We start from the raw sequence: 27,022 nt of genomic DNA, 5'->3' as shown, positions 1-27,022 counted from the left end.
TACTAACAATGGGCCTAATGGAGTCCCTCCTGTTGTTCTCAAGAACTGTGCTTCTGTGCTTACACCCTGCCTACGTAAACTCTTTCGCCTTTGTCTTTCAACTTGTACCTTTCCTGCTTGCTGGAAGTTTGCTCTCATTCAGCCAGTCCCAAAGAAGGGTGACCATTCCCAACTCTCTACATATCGTCCAATTGCTTTAACATCGTGCGTCTCAAAAGTTTTTGAGTCTATTCTTAACAGAAAAATTTTAAAGCATCTTTCCTATTACAACCTTCTTTCTGATCGTCAGTATGGGTTCCGTCAGGGACGCTCGACTGGCGATCATCTCACCTACCTTTCAGACTCCTGGTCATCCTCCTTTCGGGACTTTGGCGAAAGCTTTGCCATTGCACTTGACATCTAGTCTGGAATAAATCTTTAATTTCCAAACTGCCCTCTTACCGTTTCTATCCTTCTATCTGTGCCTTCATCTACAGCTTCCTTTCTGGTCGTTCTATAGCCGCTGTTGTAGACGGCCATCGTTCTTTTCCTAGATCTATTAACAGTGGTTTTCCTCAGGGCTCTGTCCTATCACCAATTCTCTTCCTTTTATTCATCAATGATCTAAGCTGTACATCTAACCCTATCCACTCATACGCTGATGATTCCACCCTTCACCTTTCCATTTGGTTCCTGTAACGTCCATCCCAGCAGTTACTTCAACAAACAAGGGATGAGGTTATGGCAGTCCTAATGTCTGACCTGGCACGTATCTCTGACTGGGGTAAAAATAATCTTGTTTTTAATGCATCTAAGACTCAGTTTTTACACCTATCAACCCGACAAAATCTTCCACAGGAGTACCCACTAAAATCTAATTAATAATATCCAGTTCAATTCAGCATCATCCTTGAACATGCTTGGGGTTTCATTCACTCGGGATTTATCTTGGAAAGATCATATTACATCTGTGGTAAAATCTGCTTCCAAGAGATTAGGTGTGCTAAGTCGACTCCGTACCTTCTTTACCCCTGCACAGCTGTTGACTTTATACATGGGATTTATTCGCCCCAGTATGAAGTACAACTCTCATGTGTGGGGAGGCTCCCCACATACAGCTCTTCTTAATACGGTGGAGTAAAGGCATTTCGTCTCATTAATTCTGCTCCTCTTAGTGGCTCTCTTCAACCTCTGTCTCTTCGCCACACTGTTGCTTCTTTATCTCTTTTCTATCGCTACTTCCATGATCATTGCTCCTCTGTCTGCTTGCATCCCTCCACGTCTACGACGGGTGCGTTGCACCCGTCTAGCAGCAAACTCTCATCCCTTTTCCGTCCAACTCTCTAATGCAAGAGTTAGTCGTTACTCCCAATCCTTCATTTATGCAACAGGACAACTCAGGATCTTTCTCCCTCTGTATTTCCTACTTCCTATGATTTCCAGTCTTTCAAATGCAGTGTGTCCAGGCATCTCGAAATGAACAGATCTTGAATTTGGCTCTCTTTTGTGTTATTTTTGTTTTTTTTTCCTCTTAGAAGGAACTGTTTTGCGGGCTTGTAGCCTTTGGTTCCTTCTTCCTCGTAAAAAAAAGAAAAAGGTGTGTCTGAGATCATTTCACATCAACTTATATAAGCTGGTATACATTCAGTTGCCACTTCTGTTGTCCTCTGTTGTTGTATTTTGATTTATGTTTATTTCCTCCACAGGTGCCCTTCATATATGTTGTTCCAGCAGAACTGATATCGTAGGAAATCCTAGTTTCCCTTCTGTTATTGCTTCCAAGTTGTTTACTTTCAAACATCCAATGACCTTTACACAACGGGCTCTCAGTACACTCTCAAATGCCATGTTTGGGATTGTATTTGAACATCGTGTCATGCATAGGTACGTCATATTTTTTTTCTGCTTCATAATGCTATTTTACTGTAAGAATTTGTGCACAGTGTTGGATGAAAAACAGTTAAGGAGTCTTTAAATACCTTATTCTCAGATATCAAGTTGTACAGGTCAGTGCTCTGCGGTGTACTATTGCTCTATTGTACTGGATGTATGAGTGCAAACTGTAGTTTGAGTAATGTTACATGATATTATAAGAGTTTTATGTAGGAACGGAATATGATGGTGTTAGCTAGTTGTTGATCATATGCGGACGCTGTGACCTGATAATGTGTATTAGGTCATCACTGCAATAAGGCCATTATATTGTACTCCGCCTCATGATAAATGAAATGTAAGCTTTTGGGAATTCTCTTGCTGTAAAAGGCTAAGAAACACTCTCTATTAAAATCATACTATTATGAAACATTCCCCACAAGTTAAGAAAACTGTCAAGTAGTAGCAAAAATCAACTCTGGAGGAAATAACACTTAGGTGATGCTATGTAAGGATGAAAAATTATTTCTGTACCGTGGAAATTCTGGCATTGCAGTATTGAGAATGAGTGTCGCCGTCGAGGTCTGTGCCCAGACGATATGCCCAGTATGCATACCATGCGTTACAACTCCAGTCTCGTACTCATTAACAGGTAGGGTGTAATATAGTTCACTGAGGCAAGATTCTTTCTTTTTGTCTGTCTATAGTATTTTCACTTGACCTTGGCTTAAAACTTCCACTTCCTAATTCTTGTTAATTGAATATAATGTTATGAAGAGGGGCTATGGAAAGGGAAAGAGATATGCCCTCTTGTGTCGTCGAAGTACGTGAAATAGCTGGGGGAAAAAATCGTCTCTAACTTAGGTTGGATGAATCGTAATTCCGAAATCATCCTACAGTAGGTGGCCATGACAAACACATATCCAAGGTTTTCTGTCATCAGTGAAATGTTAAAATTAGCGTCGAATCATTAACTGTGTCTTGACACCACTCATACCAGCAGTAACTTCTTCGACAACACTTACGATATATTCTGTCTTTACAGCGTAAAAACAGTTGAATTGCCACCACGACCATTTGTCCCAGCTGTTTTACATGTAGGGAGCATTCACTGTCAACCTCCACATCCCCTTCTTCAGGTAAAAAGGATTCGGCGTACTTATGTTAATAAAGTTTTGTTTTCGCCTTGGAAAAAGAAAAACATTTTAGCATTTAAGTAAATTATGAAGCACTTAAAAGCATAAACACCCGTAAGAGTTGCTTAATAATTACACTTCTTACACAATTTCATTTATCATTTCTATGTAATCCACAATCTGTATCCAGGACTCTCATTCTTGACATTTAAGATGTATGCCATCCCAGCATCTGAGGCCTCGGAGACAAAGCAGTACTAATACCACACTCCTTTCTACACACGCTGTGCCTACTTTACTATTGTTTTAAAGTTATGGCAACAGTCACTGCTCTTTTAATCTAGTCTGTAATATGGTTGTCAGCCAAACAATTTACAGATATCTCTGAGTGATTCATGCCCGTGTACCAGCATTTTCTATTTTTTGCGATTTTATCAGATTCTACCGAGAATTCCGTCAGTTCAAACTCACGTGATCGTGATCTTGATATTTTTTACATATTTATGTTTAATGACTTTCTCACACACCTTTGAGATGAAGTTACCGACCTTTGTGGATTTTGTTCAGCAGGTCTACTCTGTTATCCACATCTTTAACTCATATAATTATTGCATCAGCGCTGGTACCCAGTAAAGCAATGACATAATGACAAACATATACTTCGTGCTCTGGAATTGCTAATGCTCTCTCTCTCTCTCTCTCTCTCTCTCTCTCTCTCTCTCTCTCTCTCTCCTACATGTCAACATGCTCTACCTTTTCGTCCCACTCTAGTTCCTACAAAAGTAACGCCCAAAGGCTAGGCTTCTATTGTCAATAACATATTAACCCTTTCAGAATAATGGCATATACTCATTTTACTCTATATTCTTCATACTACCATACGATTTTATTAAGTTCAGGAGAGAGCCCATGTGTTAAAGAAATTAATGCAGATTACTGATAACCTCTTCACTACCTGATATCTCTCAAAAACTAAGTAAAATTATCTTATAATTACAAAAAAAAAAAAAAAAAAGGTAGAAATACTGTAACGAAAGGATTAATAATGTGCAACTAACCTATGTTCCTTAAGCTTGTATGATATATATATATATATATATATATATATATATCATCATCAGCCGTTTGAGTATCCACTGCAGGATCGGCCTATCCCGACCGAAGTCGGGACATTACAGCCAATGTATCTCTACCAAGTGGCTTAGGCTGTCCGGTAGAGATTGTATGTAAGGAGAGAAGTGCTTGTAAGTGTAATTGTGGTGTTGAAGTGGCTTTGGATTTGTATGTAGTCTGTGAACAAAGTATAATCGGCCAGCGCAAGCCGACTGGGTGCAAGCATACTTTATTTTAAGCGACACTGGTTCAACCATAGCACCCCTTGTGTCCACCAATGCAGTACGTGGCCGGGTGAACACTCCCAAAGCTTATTACCCTGGCGGGGCGCGAACCCTGGTTCATCTGTGTACGAAACGCACACTGTACCACTGTACCACAGAGGCTCCATATATATATATATATATATATATATATATATATATATATTATATATATATATATATATATATATATATATATATATATATATATATATATATATATGTACAGTGGCGCACCCGGAAAGTTGAAAAGGAGGGGGGCTTTATTTTTTAAAATATTTTTAAATGTGCAGCCCGCCCATGACTTTGGTGAGCACAGCGAGCCCTTACAGCTGGGGGGTTCGGGTGGGCGCTTACGAGTAATAAAGCGCCCCCCCCCCCCCCCCCCGAGAAAATTTTGCATTTTGGCCAGATTTAATGATCATTTTGAGGCCATATGGAATGGGTATATGACATAAATATAGCATATTCTAAAGTCATTTTTAAGTTGTCTGTGCCACTGAGTTATGATTCAATCTCTCCAATAACCTCATCCTACTAAAATTCAAATGCTCACATTTTGATCAAACAACTTTACAACAGTAATAAAGTAATGATAATAACCAAAAAAATTATGATAATTAAATCACTGCATTAGTCTCAGTTACAAACAGTTAAAGACAAGACATATCCAACATAATTTTCTGGCTGATATTCAGTTCTAACAGATGAAGCTGATGAGCAATTCTCAGAGCAACCAGTGGATAAAATCAGAAAACTGTCATTTTTGAGATACCACTGAGTATAATACATAAGCAGTTTATTCAGGTATGCATTATTTTAGCTGGATTTTAAAACTGTTTTTGTGGTCAGGATATGTAGGTAGGGGGAATTTAAGTAATCTGAGAAAGTATTACTTTAATGATTATATACTTAAAATTTTTAATTATACATACATACATATATATATATATATATATATATATATATATATCCAGCAACCTCTTGCGCTTCATACCACAAATGCACAAAAAATTTTTCTATCTTTTTAACGGAACAAGAAGGTATTCTTTCTTTTAGATTGGGTAAAGGGTGCTGGCAAAGATGGCTTTATGTTTTTCAGCCTGGGGTCAGCAGTGACACCATCCAGTATGGCAGAGAAGTGAGTCAGAGTCATGTTTTCACTAGAAAGGTATATATATATATATATATATATATATAGTTACATAGCCTATGATTTCATCATCCTTTGTATAATTTTAACGTACAGTATGCTGCATGTTTGATCACGATTCGCCTCGTGGCTTCCATAGTGACCAGGCTTGCGTGTTCTACCTCACTCTCCCCCTTCTCAACCTTATAGTAGAGTAAGTCGTTCTTTCTGTTGTTCAGAGCAGGATTGTCAACTCTTTGTTCCCTATGGCTTCATTAGTGCGTCCTTCTTACAAGTTGTATCAAGCTCTGCCGGCCCCTATATAATGAGCTCAGTCTCTGCATTAATTGCCACTTATATCTACTCCTCATTTTGTTCACATCTCTGTCCTCCCCTGTATAGTGTATTTTTGTGAGTGCTCAGGAAGTCTCCAATCATCTAGCTGCTGTAAAATTTGAGTATAAGTGTTATTACCATTTTCTTCTACTGTATAGCCTGAGACGTAGGGGGGTTTCAAGAATACTCCCCCAGTATCCCTGCTTGTCGTACGAGGCGACTAAAAGGGTTGGTGGTGGGTTAGTGCCCCACCCCGTAAAAAGAACTAACTAAAAAAGCAAATAAAGCGCCTCGGACCCGGACGGACCATACGTTGATGACTAAGGAACGGACAAAGGACATTCTGAGAGTAGGAACGTGGAATGTGAGAGGAGTGAATGATGAAGTGAAAGAGAGAGAGATTGTCCAGGTGCTTGAGGATGCAAAAGTGGATATATGTGGATTGACTGAAACTAAATGGAAAGGTGAAAGGATGAGAGAATGGGAATACGGTGTAGGTATATGTGCGGGAGTCAGTGAGAATGAGAGGGCAAGAGAGGGAGTATGTCTGATGATAAGCAAGAAGTGGAAGGAGAATATAAGAGAGTATGGAACAGTGGGTGCAAGGATTGTATGGGTGAGGATGAAAGTAGGTATACAAGCATGGGCGATTGTATGTGTATATGCTCCAACAGAGGATCGAGTGGCAAGAGTGAAAGATGAGTTTTGGGCGAGAGTAGAAGCATGTATGGACAAGTTTGAGAGGAGCGAGAGAGTGCTGTTGATTGGAGACATGAATGGCAAAGTCGGGAATGTACGAGTGGATGGAGTGGTTGGTCAGTGGGGTGTGCCAGCGGAAGTAGATGGGAATGGTAGTGCTTTGGTGGACATCTGTGCTGGTAAGGGGTTGGCAATAGCCAACACCTACTTTCGTCATAAGATGATCCACCGGTATACATGGAGAGTAATGAGGAGGATGGATGGTGAACTTGTTGAACGAAAGGCAATGATAGACTACGTGTGTGTGGATGAGCGAATGAGAAGACAAGTGTTGGATGCAAGGGTGTGGAGAGGGTGGGGGAATGGAGTCTCGGACCATCACTTAGTGATGGCCAAGGTAGAGCTGCAAAGAAAGTGGTTGAGGAGGCGAAGGGGAAGACAGGAGGAAGCAGCTCCTGTGAGAAGAGTGGAGAAATTGCAAGATAGTGAGAAGAGGACAGAGTATAAGAGCATAGTGGAAGAAAGATTGGGAAGGTATGAGCTAGAGCAGATGGAAGGGGTGGAAGACGTATGTAAGATATTCACGGAAGAGATAAGCACAGCGTGTGAGGCGGTTTGTGGAGTGAGGAGGAGATGCAAGGGTGTGCAAGGGACAGCATGGTGGAATGATGAGGTGAAACGAGCTGTGGAACAAAAGAAGAAGGCATATGGTGAATGGTTGGCGAGTAGAGGTAGGGGAGAAGATGAGAGAGAGAAGAGAGAAGTATATGTGAGCAGGAGAAGGGAGGTTAAGAGACTGGTGAAGGAGAGTAAGAAGAAAGTGGATGAAGAGTTTGGGAGGAATCTGAGTGTGAAATGGAGGGAGAGTAAGAAATTGTTTTGGAAGGAGGTAAAGAAAGTAAGGCAGTGTGAAAGGGGAAATAGTAGGGGAGTGAAAGATAGGAATAATAGATTGTTGGTGGAGAAGAGAGAGAAATTGAGGAGATGGAAGGAGCACTTTGAGGATTTGTTGAATGTAGAGAGTGAGAGCAGTGTGAGTATAAGTGGTTGGGGAATGGCTGGGAGAAGAAGAGATGAGAGGAGGGAGGAAGAGATCAGTAGGTCGGAAGTAGTGGAAGCGATGAAGAAGATTAAGCTGGGAAAGGCCCCAGGAATTGATGGAGTGTGTGGTGAAATGCTTAGGTATGGGGGTGAGATTGTTGTGGAGTGGATATGGAAGTTGTGTAGATTGGCTTGGGAAGAGGGAAGGGTTCCAGAGGACTGGAAATCAGGTATAATTGTTCCTCTGTACAAAGGAAAAGGGAGAGAGAAGTATGTGGTAACCATAGGGGTATTTGCCTTCTTAGTGTGACTGGTAAAATATATGGTAGAATACTCATTGATAGGGTTAGGCATATGACAGAGGAGCTAGTTGGAGAAGAACAAGGGGGATTTAGGAAGGGAAAAGGGTGTGTAGATCAGATATTTGTTCTAAGATGTTTAGTGGAGAAGTATCTAGAGAAGGGAAGGAAAGTGTACGCTGCCTTCATGGACTTGGAGAAAGCTTATGACAGAATAGATAGGAAAGGTATGTGGAAAGTATTAAGAATATATGGAGTGGAGGGGAAATTGTTGAGTGCTGTGAAGAGTATGTACGAGGGAGCTAGGGCTACGGTGCGAGTGGATGGTGAGCTGAGTGAGTTCTTTGATCTCAATGTGGGACTGAAACAGGGGTGTGTAATGTCTCCTTGGCTGTTTAATATATATATGGATGGGGTCGTAAAGGAGGTACAAGGTAGGGCAGTGGATGTGGGGGTGGCCTTAATGAATGAGGGTGAGATTTGGAAGCTTCCGGTGTTGCTGTTTGCTGATGATACAGTATTGTTGAGTGAAGATGAATGGGAGTTGCAAGGTTTGGTGAATGAATTTGGGACAGTGTGTAGGAGGAGGAAGCTGAAAGTTAATGTAAACAAAAGTAAAGTTATGGTGTTTGAGAGGAATGAAGTCACAGAGTGTGCAGTGAGGTTGGATGGTGAGGATATGGAGAATGTGAGTGCATTCAAGTACTTGGGTAGTGTGATGAGTAAGGATGGAACTTTGGGGGATGAAGTACGTGAAAGGGTACAGCAGGGAAGGAAGGTTGTTGGCACACTGAAAGCAGTGATGAGAAATAGGGAGGTGAGTATGGAAGTTAAGAAGTCACTGCATGATGGTATTGTGATCCCTACCCTGACGTATGGAAGCGAGGCGTGGACCTTGCAAGAGGGGAACAAGTCAAGAGTGAGAGCAGTGGAAATGAGTTACTTGAGAGGAGCATGTGGAGTGACATGGAGGGACAGGTTGACGAATGAAGAAGTGAAGGAACGTTGTGGGGTAGATGTGGATGTGGTTGAAAAGATTAGGAGAAATACACTGAGGTGGTTTGGACATGTGGAGAGGAAGGAGAATGAAAGACTGACTAAGAGGGTGTATGTAGGTGAGGTGGAGGGAGGGAGAGGGAGGGGTAGACCGAGGATGAGGTGGAGGGATGGAGTTGAGAGGTATATGAGGGAGGGGGGGGTGAGTTGGGGGGAGGGGAGTCAAATGGTGGGTGACAGAGTGACTTGGAGGCGTTTTGTCTGCGGCCACCCTTTGCGGGATTAGGGCGTCGGGCTATAGATAGATAGATAGAATAATATATCTTGCTCTAACTAAGCATTATCCGCTTTTCTCATTTATCAGGGCTGACTTAGATAAATTTGCTCTTGCTAAATTCATGTTAATAGAGGCTATTGCAGTTAACCATATATTTAACCTGTTTTTGCCATTACATTATCCTTATGAGTCCTGAATGTTTAGTTGTTAGTTTCAGCATTAAACTTTAACTTGTAATTTTACCTAACTCTTTTGTTTTGAACCTGGAACTTTGCGGGACAGTAGTGATTTTAGTATTCTCACTTGAAGTGTTCATTATCTCTCTCTGTTCCGTAACATAAATTTGGCGACCTCTTATCAGGATATGCAGGATATTATCATAAGGATATTGCTTGACATTTTGTGACTGTGATTTATTCATGATGTCTACTATTACTACTCTTGATGAAGCCAAAGATTTTTTTGTCAAATGTGCAAACAGTGTGTGATGTAGAAAACAGAACAAAGAATGAACTTAAGCTTGTTGCTCAACAATTGGGAATTGCTGTTCGCTCTCATCATTCTAAAGATCAAATTGTTGACATGATTAATAAAAGCTTGTTTAATGTAACTCCTCCAGATGTGCAAACGCAGATTGAAATAGCTCAGTTACAGCTAGCCCTGCAGGGGGTTCGTGCTAAGGAGGCTGAGTCTCAGGCTCGTATTCAGGAGGCACAGGCACAGGCTCAGGCACAAATTGAACTTGCTAGGATTCAGGCAGACCATGAGTATCGCATGAAACAAGGTGAAACTGGATCATCTAGCTCTGATGATTTTGATGTGGCTAAAAATGTTAAACTTGTCCCTCCTTTTAATGAATCTGATTTAACAAAGTATTTTCAGTTGTTTGAGAGGGTAGCTACAGGTTTTAACTGGCCCAGAAAGTATTGGCCAGTACTCCTTCAAACTGTTCTCACCGATAAAGCTCAAGTAACTTATGCATCTTTGCCTCAGGATCAATCTGATAATTATGATGTAGTTAAGAGCTTGATTCTTAAGGCCTATGAGCTTGTTCCTGAAGCCTATAGAGTAAAATTTAGGACAACTTATAAGCAACATAAGCAATCCCATGTTGAGTATGCAAAAATCTAAGAAGATCTGTTAGAGCAGTGGTTAAATTCTAAGAATGTAAATTCTGATTTTGATAAATTTAAGCAGATGATTTTGCTGGAGGACTTCAAAAGGTGTATTAATAAAGATGTAAGCCTATATCTTGATGAGAAAAGAATAGATAATTTGTCTGATGCTGCAGTTTTAGCTGATGAATATGTTCTCATTCACAAGAGATATTCTAAAGAAAAAAGGAAAGCTGAGAGCAAATACGTTGCCTCTACTCAGAGAACAGGTAACAGGAAAGAGAATAAGGATGATGTATCTCAGGAAGTAAATACCAGCTCCACCTCTAGATTTCAGAAAAGTAAATGTACTTATTGTAGTAAGCTTGGTCATACTACGGAGAAATGTTTCAGGAGACAGCATGATGTGAACAAAAAGGAGTCTTTAAATATTCAGTCAATTGGTCTAGTGTCCACCCTTGAGAGTTCCCAGAATTCTTTAACTAAATTAACTGAACCTGCTTTGAGGGGTAAATTAAATTCTCATGATGAAGCTCCTCTTTTGAGCAGTAACGTGGGTGACACTCTCAAGAGTTCATATGCTAATTTCCTGTCTGATGGTTTTGTCAGTCCTCTGGACAGTAATGACAGGAAATCAGTTAAAATATATCGTGAAACAGGTGCTTGCCAATCCCTTATGCTGACCAGTGTTCTAGGCTCTAATGTTAATTCCTCTGATGAAACTGTAATCTTACAAGGTGTAGGGAATAATTACTTCTCTGTCATTCTGTGCAGAGTGAATTTAGAGTCTGGTTTTGTTAATGGTTCCTTTATGGTTGGGTTGGTTGAGACACTTCCAATGTCAGGTGTAACTTTCTTACTTGGAAATGATATTGGTGGAAGTCAAGTGTGTCCAGCTCCTCAGTTGTCTAGTGAACCAGTGACTGCGACCCAGGATTGTGATATCCCTGACGTGTTCTCTGCATGCGCTGTCACTAGGGCTAAGTCTAAAGTTACTAGTGACTTAGAGGATAATGATGATGATGATGTTATCCTAGCTGACACTTTTCTTGCTAATTTGGACCACTCACCAGATGAGGCAGTATCCCGTAGTGTTGATAATTTGTCTCGTCAAGATTTGGTTGAGTTGCAGGTTGCTGACCCTGAGTTGAAAAGTCTAGCTAACTCTGCTTGCAGTGAGGAAGAGTCAGCTGGTGCTTCTACTTGTTATTACATAAAGTCAGGAGTACTTATGAGGAAGTGGAGACCCCCAACAGCATCAGCCGACTGTGAATGGGAGGTTGTACATCAAGTTGCCATCCCTCGTGTTTGTAGGCAGGATATCAATACAGTGGCTCATGATTCCAGTTTGGCGGGACACCTTGGAGTGAGGAAGACTGTGGCACGCATTTTGAAACACTTCTACTGGCCAGGTATCTTCAGAGATGTTTCCTGGTATTGTATGTCTTGTCAGACCTGTCAAGTTGTGGGGAAGTGTAATCAGACCGAAAAGGTTGCACCTCTAGTTCCCATTCCTCCTTTTGAGGCGCCATTCACCCGTGTGTTGGTGGATATTGTGGGCCCTCTTCCTAAGACTTCTTCAGGATTTTCTTATGTGTTGACCCTGATTGATATGGTTACTCGTTATCCTGAAGCCATTCCGCTTAGAAATATCTCAGCAAAGAACGTGGTTAAGGAAATGCTAGGGTTCTTCACAAAGTTTGGTCTGCCCAAGGAGGTACAGTCAGACCGGGGAAGTAATTTCATGTCAAATGTTTTCAAGCAGTCTCTGAAAGAGTTGGTCATCACCCAGATCACGTCTTCAGCTTACCATCCCCAGACCAAAGGAACGTTGGAGAGATATCATCAAACACTCAAATCGATGCTCAGGAAATACTGTTTGGAACATCAGAAAGACTGGGATAAAGGTCTTCCATTTGTTGTATTTGCCGTAAGAGAATCTCCAAATGAATCACTGGGCTTCTCACCCTTTGAACTACTGTTTGGCCATGAAGTAAGAGGACCCCTTAAGCTGCTCAAGGAATGCTGGCTGTCGGAGGAAGATGACGTCAACCTGCTGGAGTATGTGATGAAGTTCAAAGAACGGCTGTCCACTGCTTTACAGCTGGCGAGAGAGAATTTAGGAGCTGCTCAGGAGAAGATGAAGACTTGGTATGATAAGAAGTCCAGGTTACGCCACTTTCAGCCAGGAGATCAGGTTTTGATTCTGCTACCGGTGCATGGGCAACCTCTTCAAGCCAAGTTTAGTGGTCCTTATTTCGTGGAGAAGAAACTCAGTGATGTCAACTATGTCATCGCCACACCAGATCGTAGAAAGAACAAACAACTTTGTCACATCAACATGCTAAAGTTATATCACAGGCAGGACGAAAATAACCCAGTCTGCACTGTAGCTGTTCCACCCGAGTCTGCAAGTGAAGCTCTCCCATGCAGTATGAGCCTGAGTGATAGTTTGGGGAAGAATCCTGATATCATGAATGATCTCCAGACTAAGCTTTCTCATCTACCTCCCGAGGAAAGGCAGGAGTTTTCGGCATTACTGCAGGAGTACCCGCAAATGTTCCGTGCCACTCCAGGAAGAACCACTGTGTTGATGCATGATGTCGATGTTGGAGATGCAAAGCCAATTAAACTGCCTCCTTACCGTGTGAACGCAGTGAAAGTTCCTCTCATCCAGAAGGAGCTTGGCTACCTGTTGGACCACAAGATGATTGAGCCTTGTCAGAGCGAGTGGAGTTCTCCTGTCACTCTAGTCCCTAAGCCAGGTAGGTCACAGCTGCTGTACATCGACTACAGACGTGTTAATCAGATAACCAAAACAGACACTTACCCTCTCCCTCGCGTGGAAGATTGCATAGACAAGATCGGAAAGGCTAGGTACATAAATAAGTTTGATTTGTTAAAGGGATACTGGCAAGTACCTATGACTGAACGTGCTAGGGAGATCTCATGTTTTGCAACACTAGGAAAGACTTTTGCATGTTCTGTAATGACATATGGTATGAAGAATGCACCAGCCACTTTTCAGAAGCTCATGAATGTTGTAACAGAGGATTTGGCAGGGTGTGTTGTTTATATTGATGAGGTATTAATCTTCAGTGACAACTGGAAAGATCACCTATGCCATGTCAGTAAATTTCTTGAGCGTTTGGTTCAGGCTAATCTTGTAGCTAATTTATCAAAGTGTGAGTTTGGTCAAGCTAAAGTTCAGTACCTTGGGTACGTAATTGGTGATGGACATGTTGCACCACCAGGAGCTAAGGTTCAGGTTATAAGCGATCTTCCCAGACCTAAAAGTAGGAAAGAGCTACAAAGATTTTTGGGAATGGTAGGTTATTACAGGAGATTTGTTCTTAACTTTTCAATTCTTGTATCACCACTTACAGACCTACTGAAAAAGGGAGTTAAATTTGTCTGGACCGATAACTGTGAATCCTCTTTCAGTAAACTTAAAGCTATCCTATTAAGTCAGCCAGTGCTCGCTACTCCCAATTTTGCTAAGCCTTTTAAGATGGCTGTTGACGCAAGTGATACAGGAGCTGGGGCTGTTTTGCTGCAAGAGGATGGTCAGGGTATTGAACACCCTGTATCTTATTACAGTAAGAAGTTCACTCCACCTCAAAAGAACTACTCAACTATTGAGAAAGAGCTTTTGGCCTTGATTTTGGGTTTACAGGATTTTTCATTTTATTTGTGTTCTGGTTTGGACCCCATAGTCATTTATACCGCTCATAACCCACTGAAATTCCTTAGTAAGCTTAAAGATAAAAATCAGAGATTGACAAGATGGAGTCTACTTCTTCTGGAGTATTCATTAGACATACGACATGTCAAGGGGCAAGAAAATGTTATTGCAGATTGCTTATCTAGACTTTAGACAGATTATTTTAGAGTAATAAGAAATTTCCTTTGTAAATTTCTTTTTCTTTGTGGGGAGGTGTTACATAGCCTATGATTTCATCATCCTTTGTATAATTTTAACGTACAGTATGCTGCATGTTTGATCACGATTCGCCTCGTGGCTTCCATAGTGACCAGGCTTGCGTGTTCTACCTCACTCTCCCCCTTCTCCCCCTTATAGTAGAGTAAGTCGTTCTTTCTTTTGTTCAGAGCAGGATTGTCAACTCTTTGTTCCCTATGGCTTCATTAGCGCGTCCTTCTTACAAGTTGTATCAAGCTCTGCCGGCCCCTATATAATGAGCTCAGTCTCTGCATTAATTGCCACTTAGATCTACTCCTCATTTTGTTCACATCTCTGTCCTCCCCTGTATAGTGTATTTTTGTGAGTGCTCAGGAAGTCTCCAATCATCTAGCTGCTGTATAATTTGAGTATAAGTGTTATTACCATTTTCTTGTACTGTATAGCCTGAGACGTTGATTCGTGGGCCTGGTGGGGTCTTTGTGATTCATGTAGAGTTTTTGATGTCAGCCATTATTAATAATATTTTGTATCTGTAATAATATATCTTGCTCTAACTGAGCATTATCCGCTTTTCTCATTTATCAGGGCTGACTTAGATAAATTTGCTCTTGCTAAATTCATGTTAATAGAGGCTATTGCAGTTAACCATATATTTAACCTGTTTTTGCCATTACATTATCCTTATGAGTCCTGAATGTTTAGTTGTTAGTTTGAGCATTAAACTTTAACTTGTAATTTTACCTAACTCTTTTGTTTTGAACCTGGAACTTTGCGGGACAGTAGTGATTTTAGTATTCTCACTTGAAGTGTTCATTATCTCTCTCTGTTCCGTAACAATATATATATATATATATATATATATATATATATATATATATATATATATATATATATATATATATATATATATATATATATATATATATATATATATATATATTCTTCCTTCATGCATCATGTTTTACTTTCTGTAGCTAAGGGTCTAAACTATGGACTATTGGGCAGTCATTACTTCACTGACAGCACTTTCTGCAGTATGTGTGCTATTCCGAGCAGGGCTATCTTTTGGTGATATAGCCTGGGATACGGTTAGTGTATTTTTCCAGGCCCTTCTTCACAAGCTCTAGTTCTCAAATGACCACGGGTGTTGTTTCGGTCTTCATACCGCACATCCTTCCTATTTCAGTCTCTCGGCCTTTACTGGGACAGCTTCTCTGTCACTTTCACAGAAGTGTTTGTCTCAGATGGAAATGCCACATTTCTTGGCATGCATCTCTTTTCGTTCTTGTTCTTGATAATGACGTCAAACATTTTGACTTTTATCTCTCTGTCCATGTAGATTGACATATCCCAGAGGATGGTGACATCGTAGTTCCCGGTAGCTGTTGCCGGCTGATGTTTATACCATATTTCGCCTGTCTTGATGTTTTAACTCCTGAAAATCATCCAATGAAGGTACGCTAAAGCCTTGTTGAGCAAGTGAATGTACAGGTACTCGGTCTATGCCAGGTCTTGGCAGAGCCTGCATTGTGGGTTTGTCCATTCTTCATGATGCGATGGTGATAGGATCTGGTGACGAGACTCTAGTCCTGTGCAGCTATGTTCAAACCCTCTGTCTCTGATTTCAGTCCAGTATTTCTCAGTCACTGGTATGTCTTCTGTTGGTCTACGTCCGCCTCTTTTGTCCCTTTTGGGTACTTCCCATGCATTGCCTCGTCGTCACAGATTTTCTGCACTTATTCCTGGCCGTGGTATATTGTCTTGTGTTCAGTTCGTTAGACATAGATAATAGTTGCCTCATTTTCCGTTGGTGGGGTTTCTGGGCTGCCAAGCTCTTTCTCGAATTTTGCAGTCTCTTTTGTGATGGAGTTGCATTTCTTTCTTTTTTCGTGATGTTTTCCTGTTTGGAGGAGAGGGTCATCTGTTGTATTTAGGTATACATCTAGCCCTATGGTGGTAGTTTTGAATGCTATTTCGAGTTGCATCACGCTTAGTCCTCCAGAACTTGGTAGGTACGGCCTGTCAACATCTGCTTTTGGGTGGTGCATCTCCTCCATGGTAAACATCTTTCTTGTATTGGTGTCAGTCTCTTGATGTCATTAAGTTTCTAATTTTTGACGCTGAAGTGTACGTCACTACACGTATCGCTAGCTTGTTAGTAGCTTCAAATCTGTTGGCTGCAATGAGTCCACTCTTCAGTATTATGCGTACTTTCTTGTAGTACTCCTTCCGGATCTTCTCCTTCATGGCTGCGTGTTGTATGTCCTTTCCTTCATTAATTCCTAAATACTTGTATGTGCCCTCTTGTTCTAGCTCGTTGATCTTGGTGTCAGTGTCAAGGTTTTAATCGGTTGTCTTCGTCAGTTTTCCTCCCTGAAAGGAGGCTATGGCACGTTTTTCCTGTCCAGCCTCCATCTTTATGTCGTCACTGAAAGTCTTTAGGATGATGATTCAGACTCTTCTGGTGTCCGCCATCTTTGGGAAACGTTTTGAGGTCGTCCATACAGAACAGGTGATTCAGTCAGCCATTCCATTATTCTTATACATGACTGCTGTTGTTCAGTAGACTGCTGAGTTGAGCCAGCACGAGGCAGAAGAGCAATGGTGATATTGAATCCTCTTGAAATATTCCACTCTTGATGTTGATTGGCCTCGATGTTAATGACCCATTTTCATGATGGAGATTTAGGGTGGTCTTCAAGATCTTCTTGCTTTGTGATGAATACAACAGTTATCGGGCAGACTCAATAGATCGCAAGGCTCTTTTCTATCATGGAGTGTGGCACATTGCCAAATGCATTCGTGCAGTTAAATCCTTGCTATTATCAAGTTCATTTTCACTTACCTGGTTCTTCCAATATGGCTTTGTTGATAAGTAGTGGGTCCTTGCATCCATAGCTTCATTTCCTATAACCCTTCTCTTCTGGTGATAGCAAGCTGTTTTTGTCAAGGAAGCTGTAGGTCCTCTCGGTGATGATGGAAGTGAGTATATTGAACACTGTTGGAAGGCAAATGATGGGTCTGTAATTCTTTGGGTGCTATGTCTCATCCTGTTTATCCCCATAAGAACTCAAAGTCCACAACAGACTACACCAGAAATTTGAAGTGATTTGATTCCTACACTCATAGCACATACCAGGTATCGATTCTTTCAAACATGCAGAGTGTTGTCATAGACAGACTACGAGACAGATAGAAATTTAGTGCTGCAAAACTGCAGTCACTGCAAATTTTGCCCTTATTATGGACGACAATCCAGGCTCAGAAGCGTTCATGAGGCTGCAAGTGCAAATCTCAGATACCTCGCTGTAAGTTCCAGTGATTTTAACGAGACTTTTAACATTCTCATACATCACTGTCACCACACCAACAATCCATATCTAAGCCCCCAACTCTCTTTCTTGTACTAGGTCTGTTCATAAAGTACCCGACTGTAGGCTCTAAAAAAAAATACATAGCTAACTTGTTGAGCAAGGACACTAGTTCCCCTCAAAGTTGGCCCCTCCTGACTTGACACACGTAGCCCAGCGTTCCTTCCACAGCCAGAAACATTTTTCAAAGTTGTTTTTTGGTATCTCTTGCGGTTGCTTCGTCGCATTTGCCATGATCTCTCCTCTTGGATGAACGTTGCTCAAGACATGTTGGAATGTGCAAATCCCGATCCAGACTTCTGATGACTTTTATCGCTAGAGATGGGACTTCGGCGTAAGGGTACGATCCAGTAACCAAGCCACAGTCGTCCCAGTGGAAAGATGCAGAGTCGCTTCGGCCATAAAAGGCATGTTGACAGTTTTTTCTCAACTACCTTGGTGTTGTACAATACGTATACGCACTGGAAGGTCAGACTGTCAGCGTCGAGTTCTCCGTCCTCTTCATGATGCAGTTTGGCGGAACACCTTTTGATAGTGGCATGTTGGAAACTGCACCATGTCAAACCCCTGCCTTTTTTTATCAGCTGATTTAGGATCTCAAGTACAACATCCCGCAGGTCCCTCAGGCTCCCTTTTTACCAGATATGGCTCCGTGTAACTTTTGGTCATTCCCCATGCTCAAAACTCCTCTGAAGGGCTCTCAGTTTGAGAGGAAAGAAGAGATCATGATGAATGCAACGATGTACCTGCTGGAGATAACAAAAACCGACTTCGAAAAATGTTTCAGACAGTGGAAAGGACGCTGGGCTACATGTCATGTCAGAATGGGTCTACTTTCAGGGGGATTAGTGTCCTGGCTCAACAGGTTAGCTATTCATTATTATTTTGGAGTTTAAGGTCGGATACTTTCTGAGGAGATTTCGTATACTACTTCCATTTGGACTCATCAAAACCTTTTCATGGTCCTTAAAAAAAAAATAAATCTTGGTCAAGTAGTTCTCCTGCAGTCGTCTGACAATGAATATTAAAGAGGTTTCAAGAACGAAAGAGTGACTGTCCAATAAATGAAATTCATATTTAATTCCTTTAGTCTGACAGCTCTCCTCTACGCTGAATAAATTACATTTGACACAGACAGAAGGGGTGGTAATAATGTAGTATGCACTTATTTAAATATTCATGGAAACTTAATTCAGGAGAATATCAACTAGTGTTGCTAACCATTTGATACACTATAATCCTTTAAATTGTTTGCTAGGCTGAGAAATAACTGTATCTCGTTTGGACAGACATCGGAAGACCTTGGTGGAGGTGTTCGGGTTACTGAAACAGAGAGTCCTGTGGCAGTGGGACAAGGACACAATGGAGGACCTTCCCCCCAATGCCCGTCTTGGCAAATAGCTCCCTCAACAGGATATTCTTGGTACGAACTCAGAGCCCTTTTTTCTAATCAAGGTTAATGTTATAACCTCTGTTGATCTGTCTTCCCTTGGCATTCTGTTATTTTTTTTCTTTAATTTACCTATCTACAAGAAAGACTTATTGACTATATTCCCAGGTGACTCTCGGCTGCGATTGTTCATCACTCACGGGGGACTACGTAGCACTGTGGAATCCATGTACCATGGGATGCCCGTCCTGGGAATGCCTGTGTCCGGAGACCAGGAGACCAACATGAGGGAAGTAGAGAGTAACGGCTGGGGTAGTGTGTTGCGTTGGGACGACCTCACGTCAGAGACTGAAGGAGAAAATACAATTTGTAATGACAAATGAGTAAGTTTTTAAATAATCCTCTGTAATGAATTTTTGTTCTTATAATCATAATTATCTTGTTTCTCTCATAGAAAGTTGCAGTGAAATTTTGAGCAATGCTATTTAATATCTTTCAACATACAATTCATGGATGAAATAAATCAGTGTCATTCTCCTCTCCTGGATGGTAGAAACAATGGTGTTTGAAGTACAAATGATTTGTTTACCTTTAAGCCACTAGGAAGGGGAAAATTTCCCATCCTGTTATGAGACTGACTTTAATTACCTTTTACAAAACATAAGACGCATGTAGGTGCTGCATTTTTCTTCCATTTTCAGCATCGCATATACATGAGGTTTCAATAGCAAGCTCCTATTAATATAAAGTTTTCATGATTTATAGAGCTGATGATCATGTTCATAGTTGATACAAAGACTGTATAAATCAGGAAACTTCATGGCATTAATGTTCCATTAAAAACAGAGTTCTGTTCATCATGATTACGCGATAATACTTAACTGACTACCACCAGGCAATCTTTTATACGTTATGAATGACCTCAAGATGGCAGGGGTTTATTCAGTACTAATATCGAACACCCTAATAATAGGCCTACCAAGTACCCGTAATATCATACTAATGATGAGCAGACTAAATAATTAGACGGGGAGGGTGTGAAATCTTAATACATGTGCAAAGAAACAAATGGGTCCAACCTCCACCAATCAGAGGCTGGGATTTTAGATGCAGAAAGCAACGAAAACTGAGCAGCAGTAAAGAGCATCATATTACTGCAAAGAAACATATGCTTGGATATTGTGTGTAGGGGAGGAGGCCTATGTCTGGGGTTCAGAGAGGGGGTAAGTCGATGTGGAAAGGGGTTGGTTAGAGCTGGATGCAACACTCTGGAAAACGGTGGCATGATTCTTTGTGGATTTATAAGTACGAGCTCTTGATAACTCATTGTCAAACCCTCCACGACATATCACCAAATCCCTATTTTCATCGAAATGATTCCATGAAAATATTTATGTAAGATACTTAATATATAATTATAGTTTGCTTCATAGTTCATTTATTAACAATAGTCATTGGTCTCTCGAAAATACGGGAGCATACGCCTAAGCAACTCCCTACCCACAATCCATGGCTGGTGTGTGTGTGTGTGTGTGTGTGTGTGTGTGTGTGTGTGTGTGTGTGTGTGTGTGCAGATGTGTACATATATGTGTGCATACATGCGTGCATGTGTAAATGCGCAATCACGGGCAACCTGCTGGGCCTATTGCCACCACACGTAGGACATGGGGCAAACTGAACCAGCACACGAATATGTCCTCCGTCTTTTTAAGCTTAAGCCTTCAAAAAATCGTATATGCACTACGACGGTAACTCATGAACCTGTATGTGACAAAGATGTGGCCAGGTAAAGGAAAGGAATAATCAGGCACTATCTTTTTCCATTATCTATACATATGTGGCAGAGATATGGCCAGATTGTGATTTAGCACTGACACGTCCCTTTTCCCATTTTTATGTGGTAGAGATGTGGCCAGGTTATTTGTCGCTCTGGCTGTGAAACATCCCTTCAACCCAAGCATTTGCAATCGAGATGTGGCCAGGCTAGCGTTCACTTTGGCACTGACACATCTCCTCAGTCCAAGCATATGTCGTAGAGATGCAGACAAGCCAGTGCCTACTCTGGCACTGACACATCCCCTCACTCATACATATGTGGTAGGCTAAAAAAGAGAAAATATTGATATGGATACTAATCTGGGCAGACAAACTCAGCCCTTGAGCTCCAAGCTTTGGGATCACAGACCACGACGGCAACTGTAGGCTCCGAATTCAGTGATATCACCACAGGTATCGGATATCAAAATTACAATGTATCGTGATGGACAAGCATAACATGTGAAATTCGGGGATTGTGATGATAACGGGAGTATTTGCATTAAAGCACAACTCGGACAGTGATTCATAAGCTAGATACTGTAAAAATTCTTATTGTACTGCGTGATCATTAGGGCACCAACAGTGAAATGCTAAATTTCTTGTAATATATTTACTGGATGCATTATCAAAGACTTTTTATACAGAGGCGTAACCTTGATGTAGATACACATTTCACTGCCATTATTTTTCTTGAGGAACATGAAATACCCAGCCATAAACGTAGGAAAAAATCAATAAACGAGCGATGATGTAGAAATTCATATTCTGTGAAAATGTCACGAGGCACATAATGCAGTATTTTTACAGAAGTGATCTGAAACTCTTCACCTAATACAAGTATAACCTTAATCTTTATTTTAGTAGTAAACTACTGTTTTAGTTATAGCAGCTTCATTCCCACAGTAATATATCTTATCCACTAATAGGTCATAAAATCGTATGTAGATAATGTATTAAAGAAAAAAAATTTTCTGACGAGGTCATCAAGTTACAAGCCTCGTCAAAACAATGAAAACATAATAATGTCAAAAAATATGTCCCTATTATTTTCACCATGATGTTGTAGCCTACCTCGAAATTACATATCTATATACCTACGCTGAATCCCTCAAAGAAAGGGAGGTAGCCGAGACAGGACGACACACTCCCAATTTACCCTTCCGCACAAACACATTCATTCACATCTTAGCCCCAAGGGGAGAAGGCACAGATCCTCACCACACACTGCACGAGGGTCAACTGCGCAGTGCAATCAGCGACATGCGCAGCAGGGTCCAACAGTAGAGCTGGTTTACCCCTGCCACATCATAATGGACCCATCCCCTTACCTGCACCTGACCTGATCAGCTGATCAGACCAAATGCGGGAGAATATCCCCTCAGGGCTGCATCATCATTTATACGTTTACAAATTCTCTCCAATGATTTCTGTCATGCGCAACCACTCTTCCTTGCTCAACAGACATCCCTCTCGCATCCAGGGCTCTCTTCACACTGTCCATCCATCCTATTCGCGGTCTTCCTCTCAACCTTACACCTCCAGTTATCTTTTTGACTAATTGCTCATCATTCATTCTTTCCATATGCCCAAACCGTCGTAACACTCTCTGATCAACTTGATCAGCCATCTCCCCCACAACTCCAGATCTCCTTCACACTTCTTATCTCTCACTCTATCCATACGTGTCACTCCACACATACTCCTCAGACACTTCATCTCAATTACATTCAAACTTTTCCTCTCTGCTACACTCATATTCCATGTTTCAGCCCCATATAACTCAGTCGGCACTACAACACCCACATACAGCCATCGCTTTACATCAATTCTAAGTGAACGACATTTAAACACTATTTCATTCCTCCCAGAACTTTCTTACTTCATTTGTTCTAAATTTCACTTATGCATCTATTCTTCCATCCACAGCAAACACGTGACCCTACATACTCCTCAAGCAACTCACCATTCAGAACTTTATTCATACTCCTACCATCTACCAACCTCATACACTTCATCTTTTTACGGTTATTCTCATTTACTTTCAGTTTCCTCCTTTCACACACCCTTCCAAACTCCTTTACCAACTGTCTCAATCTCTCCTCTGAATCAGCCACCAGTGCAGTATCATCTGCAAACAGCAGCTACTTCAGATTCCGCTCTCTACCATCAGCATTCACAAGACTCAAACCTCCTCCCAACACTCATGCATTCACCTCCCTTACAACACTATCCATATAAATATTAAAGAAACATGGCGACATCACACATCCCAGTTGCAGCCTCACTCTCAAGGGGACAACAGTCACTCACAGTATTTCCCACTCTTACACACGCTCCGCTATTTACTTAAAAACTTTTCACTCTTTTTAGCAACTTACTATTAAGTCCATACAATCTTAAAACAGCCCACAAAGCTCCCCTATCATTTCTAACATACTCTTTCTCTAAATCCATGAACGCCTAAAACACATCGTTACCTTTTGGTAAATACTAAAACACACCTGTCTCAGAGCACACACCTGATCCATGTAACCCCTCCCTCTCCTAAAGCCACATTGCTCATCACCAATCACTCCCTCTGTACCCCCTCTAACTCTCTTAATTAACACTCTGCCATACACTTTACTACAACTTCAACAGACTTATACCCTAAAGCTAGTACATTCATAGTACTATCACACTTACCTTTATACAAAGGAACCACACAAGCACTTGCCCAGTCAACTGGCACCATATCACCCACAAAACTCACATTCAACAATCTTACTAACCACTTAACAATAGTCACTCTACCACCTTTCAGGCATTCCACAGCACACCCATCTATACCAGCAGGTTTCCCTGTTTTCATCTCCTTTACTGCCTCCTGCACTTCCTCCATCGTGATCAAAGAATCATTTAACTCTCCAGCACATTTACTCCTTGCACCCATCCATCTGCCAGAATTTCAGCCTCCCTTTCCTCCTCTACATTTAACAATCTTTCAAAATATTTCACCCATCTCTTCCTTACCGGATCCATCTCAGTTAACATCCTTCCATCCTCTGCTTTTATTCGCTCTTCCTTCCTAGACTCTCCCCTTTGCACCCATTTCACCTCCTTCCCAAACATTTTCTTATTCTGTTGAAAATTCTTAGTCAACTGCCTATCCCACCTCTCATCTGCTGTCATTTTAGCATCACGCACAGCCCTTTTCACCCTATTCCTCTTTTCCTTATACCTCTCATATGACACCTCATGCTTCCTCTGCAGCCACACTTCATATGCACGTCTCTTCTCAGCCACAGCCATACTTACTTCCTCTCACCACCATTCACTTCCCTCTCTTACACCACCACCCACTCGTCTCACACCATACACCTCTTCCGCATGCCCCACCACAACACTCTTAAACAACTGCCTTTCCTCCTTCACACTGCCATTTTCCTGGTCTTTCATTGCGTTCCACTCGTCTTCCAGTTTCTCCTGATACTCTATCATTTTCTCTCTTTTATCCTACTGACTTTCAAAACCTCCCTGCCACACCTAACTCTCCTAGCTCTCTCCCATCTCTTACCTACTCTTAACTTTCCCTCCACCTAGTAGTGGCCAGACATACCTCCACCCTCCCCTCTCAAAACTCTCACATCCAACAATCTTCCGATTACATTTCTAGACACAACCACATAGTCCATCAAAGCTCTATCAACAACCCTTCCACCCTCCTGCCTCACCCACGTATACTTATTAATATCTTTCTTCTCAAACAAGGTATTTCTAATCACCATCTCTCTCTCAAAACACATCCCTATCATTCGTTCCCCATTTTCATTTCTTCCATGCTGCCTTTAAAGACATGCTGCCTTTATAATTAATCAGCCTCATGTGAATAACACTTTTTTAGCTTCAAGATGTTTTTAATGTGCGGGTCAGTACAAGATTAATTACTGGTCCGGGATGTGTGTCGACATAGCATCTCCCAGTCGTCAATGTGATACTGAATTATTATACGTAACGTCGGAGTGTTATAACAATCAATGCAACAGAATACTTTGACTGTGTGGAGAATAGTTGGAAAGATTGGCAGATACGAAATCGTAATTGTTTGTGTGCATCCACTCATCATGTTTTAATGTGAATGATAGATGCTACATAATGATGGTGTTCATCATCAGTTTATCTACTGAGGTCAAAGGATTTGCCGTACACTATGATGCGATTATTTAATATACAAAAAAAATATTATGAGGAGCGTTTTCGCACACGGCATAGCTACAGTACATTAGTTCATCAGGAAGTGAAACTAAATTCGAATCGGGCATCACTCAGGCATAATATCTCAAAGCCCAAGTCGAGTCACGTAAAGTTGTAATGGTTGCAGTGTTACAACACGAAACGGAGGGGTTACCTAAAGCGGTACCACTTCTTTTATGAGTGACTGTACATAGCTCCACTTCTATTAATACCATACCTGATGGAAGTTTTCTGTTCCTGAGTAAAATTTTTTTTGTAACAGCCTCAGTAAAAGTCATTAAGTACTTTCGTGAAGCGCAGGTCTGTAGTTTCTAATACTTACTTTACCTACAGGTTCAAAACACAGGTAGCGCACCAATCTTCGGTGATGAAGGACCAACCTCAGCATCCCAGTGAGGCAGCTGTGTACTGGGTGGAATATGTCATGAGGCATAAGGGAGCTGCACACCTCCGCTGCCCTGCTTTAGATATACCATGGTATCCATCCTAATGGTAATACAGTAGTTATTATACCCTATGATGCTGGTAATGTAGCTGCTTTATGATGGTTTACTACCGAACACTGATGTAGTTGGTTTTATGAATAATATTTAATTCTAGAAACTATCTATCTATCTATCTATTCCCAGACGCCTCAATCCCGTTCGGGGAGGCCACAAACAAATCGCCTCCACGTCGCCCTGTCCCCCGTCATTTCACTGCCCTGCTTCCAACTCACACCCCCCTCTCTCATATACCTCTCCACCCCATCCTTCCATCTCATCCTCGGCCTCCCCGTCCCTCTTCCCCCCTCCACCTCACTCACATACACTCTCTTCGTCAGTCTTTCACCCTCCATCCTCTCCACATGGCCAAACCACCTCAGTGTATTCTAACGCTTCCTCTCACATCCAGATCCACACCACAACGCTCCTTTATATCCTCATTTGTCAGCTTGTCTCTCCATGTGACTCCACAGGCTCCTCTTAAATAACTCATTTCCACTGCTCTCACTCTCGACTTGTGTCCTTCACTTCCATACGTTGGAATTGGTATCACAATACTGTCATGTAGTAACTTTTTCACTTCCATGCTCACTTCCCTGCTTCTTATCACTGCTTTCAAGGAACCACCAACCTTTCTTCCCTGCTGTACCCTTTCAAGCACTTCACCCTCCAAACCTCCAACCCTACTCATCACACTACCCAAGTACTTAAAGGTACTCACATTTTCCAATTCCTCATCATCCAACCTCGCTGTACATTCACTGACTTCACCTCTCTCAAAGACCATCACTTTACTCTTCCGTACATTCACATTTAGATTCAGTTTCTTACACACTCTCCCAAACTCATCCACCAAGCCTTGCAGCTCTCCTTCGTCTTCACTCAACAACACAGTATCATCTGCAAACTACAGTACAGGGAGTTTCCAAACACTACCCTCTCTCACCAGGGCCACTCCAGCATCCACTACCCTACCTTGTACCTCTTTTATTACCCCATCCATGTATAGATTGAACAACCATGGAGACATGACACATCCCTGTTTCAACCCAACCTTCAAAGAGAAAAATTAACCCAGTTCACCATCCACACGCACTGCAGCCTTAGCACCATCATACATACTCTTCACAGCATTCAGCAACTTCCCATCTACTCCATATATTCTTAATACTTTCCACAATCCTTGTCTATCCACCCTGTCATATGCTTGCTCCAAATCCATGAAAGCCGCATAAAACTTCCCTTCTCTAGAAACTTTTCCACTAAAGATCTATGAATGAATGTCTGATCTACACAACCTCTTCCCTTCCTAAAGCCTCCCTGTTCTTCTCCAACTAATTCCTCTGTTCTTTCTCTAACTCTGTCAATAAGTATCCTACCATACACTTTTCCTATAATACTAAAAAGACAAATGCCCCTATGATTACCACACACTTCTTTTTCCCCTTTTCCTTTGTACAAGGGAATAATTATACCTGACTTCTAGAAACACTACTGTATAATTTGTTCACATTGGTAAATCTAGGGTGTTTTATTGAAACTACG

General features: G+C 41.4%; 1 pseudogene; it reads left to right on the top strand.

Annotated features, from left to right (window-relative positions):
- The first annotated feature begins 1,833 nt into the window (after positions 1-1,833).
- The window catches only part of LOC145401677 (UDP-glycosyltransferase UGT5-like), a 42,780-nt pseudogene continuing 17,591 nt past the window's right edge, over positions 1,834-27,022 (top strand).

This window comes from Coenobita brevimanus, chromosome 56 (genome assembly GCF_032717465.1).
Source record: "Coenobita brevimanus isolate Jiangsu-jjx chromosome 56, ASM3271746v2, whole genome shotgun sequence".
NCBI classification, from domain to species: Eukaryota; Metazoa; Arthropoda; class Malacostraca; order Decapoda; family Coenobitidae; genus Coenobita; species Coenobita brevimanus.
The sequence above is the reverse complement of the archived record's forward strand: the minus strand, read 5'-3'. Positions and strand labels throughout refer to the sequence as shown.